The following is a 5,793-nucleotide window of genomic DNA, read 5'->3' as shown; positions in this document are numbered from 1 at the left end:
AACTTTGATATTTGGTCACACTCAAGAAACCTATGGGTGTCCCCGAGTAATTTGGCAACCTCGATGAGCCGGACCATCAGCACCCATGTGCAAAACTGATCTGTTGTGAGTGATGCAGCTTGTGCCACCCAAAAAGTCATTGTGCAGCTAGCACGACAGAAATTTGGTTCGGGACTGACCCAGTGATCGATTTTGACACCATCTGTTTCGACCAAACTTGATCAAAACCGACAAGGGAAGGAACTAAATGTCGTAGTTGTGGATCGCATCAAGTCTTTTACGAATCGTCATATCATCTTCCCGAATTGAATGCTTTGATCTTAGTGGTCAGTACATCCTTCTCCTCGAGTTATGCGTGTGGCGGACCTTGACCGACTGAACCTTTGCCCGGGGAACTAGACCGCGACAATGGCGTCTGGAGTTTCGTGCGATTATTGTGCATGGTGGGTGGTTCACCTTTCGGACGGTACATGTAGGGTGATATTTTAGGGATGGTTGGATCCTTGGCTCTTTAAATTGAGGAGTGGGTGAGAGAGGAATCACCCCCCCCCCCCCCCGCGCGCGCATTCTCCTCATTCCCTCGCCTTCGCTAGCACGGTTGCCATTTCCAAGCAAAGCGCTCCGTGCTCATCTCATGTAGATTTTCTCCACCAACCCAGACGCCGTCGCCAGCAAGACCCAAGGGCTTGATTTTGCCAAGGCCGCCGCTGTAGTCGCTATCGGTTGTCAAGCCATGGACATTGATAGCATTAGTTGCCGATGGGCTACTCCCCTACCCAGAACTCAGTGACTCCCAAACGCGAAGACGGAGACGGTGCCCCAGTCAAACAACCACAAGTGAGTACTCAACACCTTCTTAATCGAGCAGGGATTCACGGTATTGGTGCACCCCTTTGTGTGTGATATACTCAATCATTACCGATCATAGCTTCGTCACTTGCCCCCAACACCATCACTCGCATAGTGTGTTTCATCACGCTATGCAAGTGCTTCCCGGGCTACAAGCCCCACTGGGGTCGTGGAAAACCATCTTCTCCGCCAAACCTCAAACGGTCTTTGACCTCATTAAAAAGCATAAGGACTTGGATAGATAAGCACGAATGTAGATAGCTGGTCTAGGGTACTGTCATGAACAATCATCCATCTATCTTAGTAGGAAAAGAGGAATTATGGTATAGAGGCTTTGATTATAGACAAAGACCTGGTGTTAAATTTGATTATTTAGAAGAACATGATACTGCACAAACAAGCATAGAGTACTCCCTAGGCCACAAACTGATTAATACATAAATGAAAGTTTATTCAAGACCATTGAAAAGTCTACAAAACAGAGAGCTTGTAAACAATTAGGCCCGGTTACTAGGACTATGCCTAAAACACTCTCACAACATACTTACCACAAGTAATTAAGCACTTTAACAATTTCAACACGCTGCACCAATGAAATACAAACATGTACACACAGACAAACTGAGCACCGCCAAACAAGGTGCAAATTAGCGCGCATGGGTATATGCTTGCCAAAATCTCATATCACGGTTCGTACTGCAACCGGAATTCTCATTGAGTGGGTACTTCCATCTGACTTCCATGTCAAGCTCCCAAAGGTGTACCCACCTTGCACCCTCTGCCTTGCCATGAACGTCACCATGAACGACGTGGTTTTGCTACCGCCTCTGGTGAAACTGATCACAGATGGTTCCACGGACACTGCAACTCCTGCTGGAGCCTCAACCACCACTCGGAAGGTCGCTTCTGTTGGCCCGACGTTCATGACAGTACGCCGGACCACGACGTTGTCCTTGAGGTTCGGCACGGCAATTGACGGGAGGTTGAGGTTGAGCTGGTTTGCCTCGCATCCATCCAGCTGTGATCCGAGCTGGGTGCAGTTGAAGAACTTGATGTAGTCTCTTGCTTCCACATCGTAGACCAAGCCTGGATCAACAGCCCTATCTGGGTCTATGTGGCCACCACCGAAGTCGAAGGGGTCTGCAAGCTTGGTTGGGGCGCCCTCTGCTTGGATCGGCATACCAAAACGGTCGACGACTGACGCTGCAACCATGGATCATATCCGCAAGAAACAACGACGGAGTTAGAAACGCAATGCAGCCTGCATGGGTTAATCTTGTTGGAGGGAATACTGTGGGTACGTGCGTGAGTGCGTGCATACCGGTGGTGACGATGGCGGACTTGAGCATCGCTAGTGACCAATCGGGGTGAACCGACTTGAGCAGCGCGGTGACCGCCGAGACATGAGGGCACGCCATTGACGTCCCAGACATTAACATGTAGGAGTCTCCCACGGCCGCCAGGATGCTGACTCCCGGAGCTGCTATGTCAGGCTGCACTCGAGCATGCATATAAAGATAGATGTCTTAATTATATTTCTGAAACAATCAGACAGGTTCGGTCGATCGGGGTATATATATAACTGAAGAAAGAAATACCTTGATCATCTAAAAAGAACAAAAGAAATACCTTGAGTGTGCCGGGGAACAAGGGGCTCGGGCCCCTGGATGAGAACCAGCCGACCCTCGGCGACGACACCCCGTTCCTGACGACGGTTACGGCCGGCGACACCTTCACCACCGGATCCCTAGCATGACGCAACGCATCAGGGTATATGAATTCTTGGAGAATAAAACTAGTAATAATTCATCAAGGGCAGGAGTTTCTTCTTCCTGTTTGTGCGGAGAACTACACACGTAAGTATCCTCGCAAAAAAAAAAACTACACATGTAAGTAAACATACCCTGTGGCGAGCCAGTATGATACGATTCTCTGGGCGACCTCGGAATCCACAAGCACGCAGGGCATAATGCCGTCGCACGCGCCCAGGTTTTCCACGTCGTTTTCACCGTGGTGCGCGAAGATTAGTCCCCTGGCGCCGCCTACCTTCGTAAAGTTGATGGCCTCGCGGAGTCCTGGACGGGGCGGCGCCGGTACGTAGCACAACACGATTTTACCGGTGGCATTGATCGACAGTGACTCCGCGGAGGTGCTACATGCGTCCACAAGAGTGTTAAATTGGGTGAATATTTATTTACTCGATCAAACGTGTCAACTGTGACTACTATAAATTACGTACGTACCTTCCCACGTAGACAAGGTCCTCAAAGTCGTTGCTGCTGAGAGATGCATTGTAGTAAACAGACTGCCCCTGCATGCGTACGTTTGAAATTAAAATATGAAAAATAAATAAGACGAGCATGTTTTTATAGGTAAACTTATAAGAGTATCTTTAAGGAACGAAAGCTAAAGCATACAAAACTTTTTTTTGCGAGTAAAGCATGCAAATCGATCGGGCACACTTGAATAATAATAGTAAATAATTAGTTGAGGATTCTAATTTACGGTCAGCAGTTCATCACGTACGTACCACCAGATTTTCCTTGTTCCCTAGAGATATTAGGGTCGGGAAAGAGCGATCAATTGTGCTGGCGGCGACCGTGGTGACCCACGGCACGGCATTTGACACCGTCTGCGGCACAGGGCCATCGTTCCCGCCGGCGAACACGATGGAGATTCCTTGCAGCACTGCGTACAGCGTCCCAGGGCACTCGTGACCGGCTGGGCCTCCCACCGAGAGGGACAAGACGTCCACGCCGTCATGTATGGCGTCGTCGATGGCCGCAAGAACCGTTGCGTCAGGGCAGCCCTCGCCCTTCCAGCACACCTTGTAGATGCCCAGACGAGCACGCGGCGCTCCGCCACGTGCTATGCCGGTGGCTAGACCTCCACCGTAGCCCACGCCCTTCACCTGGCTACCTGCGATCGTCGATGCGACGTGTGTGCCGTGGCCTTCAGAGTCCCTGGGTGACATGAAGTTTCTCTTAGCCACATCTGTGCCCATGCCGCGACCGTACCACCGCGCGCCGATAATCTTTCGATTGCAGCTCGTGTTGTAGAACATCTGGCCGGTCTCGCACGTGCCTTTCCACCGTGCCGGTATTGGTCCGTACCCGTTGTCGTCGAAGCTTTGTGATTCTGGCCATATGCCTGTAACAACAGAAATGTTTTTGTTTTCTTTTTGAGAGGTCAGCCAGTATATTGATGGTGCATGCTTGTCTCCCACTATTAAGCTGGGTAGTAGAATTATTTGTCAGATTGCAAACCTGTGTCGACCACCCCGATGATGACATCTTCACCGTACTTTGCTTTTTTGAGGAGGTCCGGCTGTTGTTGGTTGCTGTTATTATAGTCAAGGCCAAGGAAATCCCAGCTCCGATCCGGGTTGTATGCACTTGGTGAAAAGTGTTAAGATTCACACTGATGACTTCGGGGAATTCTACACTTGGAGCATGCTCGTTAATTTGTATATCTACCTATCATGCACATAAGCTGCGTGTTGGATTCATTATTACTTACTTGTAAGTGTCTCGGCTTGGGACACGGTGAGCATTGCTGCGAACCCTGAAAATCCGTGCTTGTAACTGTAAACTATCGACTTCAAAGCTTCATCTTTGCTGTTGCAAATTGATAAAACAAAATAAGGAATCAGTACTTATGTTTCACGGTGTATATATAGTACACTTACTAATTCGTAGGCCTAATACAATTTCAACAAGCATCCCGTACGTACCTCCCAAAAACCAAGGTTAGTAGGTCATGGTGCGACGCGGTGACCACGGATGGATCATCGTGTTTCTTCTCCCCCATATACACAATGTAGAGCTGAAGTACATTTTTATGCAAAAAAAATCAACGAGCCAAGTTAATATAAGCAGTAGGCAGAAAAAGAGCAAATTAAGCATCGATCTTACTGAGTTGGTGGACGCATTAGCTGAAGGAGGCAACAGCACTGTCACCAGTAGGAGAGCACACGAGAGGGCTCCTCTCAAATCCATGTCTGGTTTCGAGAAGACTGCAATGGTTGTGTCCTTGTGTTCTCCCGTTTGTATGTATATATAGCAGCAGAAAATTAGAACAGTTCAAATGTGAAGTTGTTTGTGTTTTGCAAGGTGCATGCTTCGATTACTCTTGATCAGGTCTACCACGATTAAACAGACTAGCACCAAACCGGGTATTGATATTGACGTTTCTTATGTAATTCTCGAAACATACTTTCGCCCGCTTTATATACAAAACAACGTTTCTTATGTAATTACCCGCCCCCCGTCCACTTTCCAAGCAAGCTTGTGCTGCCCACTGGGCACTAAACCCAGCCCGTGGGTGCTAAATTAATAGGCGTCCGGTTGGTGAGTACGTAAGATTAAAGTTGACAAATCGTTGTATAGTAGTAGTAGTAGACTTTTAGCACATTGGAACATTCCCGGCAAAGACAAGATTCATTGGTTTGGCTCATCGGCTTAACGACGGTGACACTCTCGACTAACTTGCGCCGACGTATGCAGTCTGATGTGGGCACATATCTAATTAGGTGACTTTTCACTCAAACTGTTTATAACAAGTGTTACTCCAAGGAAAATTGTTGGCATTGGCTAATCCGTTTCTCCAATTGATTTTTTTTTCAAATGCGGCAACTCTCTCAATTAATATGAACTAGGAAACATGCTCATGCGTTGTAACAGGAGAAAAAATGCAAGCTCCTAGCACAATACGCACGGCTGAAAACCTCTCCACAAGTCCATGTTTGTCTCTTTTTTTTAGAATTGCCAACACTTTATTGATCAATCTGGATGTCCATAGGAATACAAGAAGGGTCATGCGGAGAAATTAGCCACAAGTGGCGACCCTGATCAAGCAAAGAAGAATGTTTGACAAGTAAACGAGCTTCATAGTTTAAAGCTTTACTTTCAAAGGTAACAAAGCAATTATCTAACTTAAAAGCCC

At 47.7% G+C, this 5,793-nt stretch overlaps 1 pseudogene; it reads right to left on the bottom strand.

Annotated features, from left to right (window-relative positions):
* Nucleotides 1–1,358: 1,358 nt before the first annotated feature.
* LOC123107635 (subtilisin-like protease SBT3.3) lies at nt 1,359–4,847 on the bottom strand (annotated as a pseudogene).
* Nucleotides 4,848–5,793: the final 946 nt, after the last annotated feature.

Source organism: Triticum aestivum, chromosome 5A (assembly GCF_018294505.1).
Source record: "Triticum aestivum cultivar Chinese Spring chromosome 5A, IWGSC CS RefSeq v2.1, whole genome shotgun sequence".
Lineage (NCBI taxonomy): Eukaryota > Viridiplantae > Streptophyta > Magnoliopsida > Poales > Poaceae > Triticum > Triticum aestivum.
Note: the sequence above shows the minus strand (reverse complement) of the source record. Positions and strands in the feature narration are given on the sequence as shown.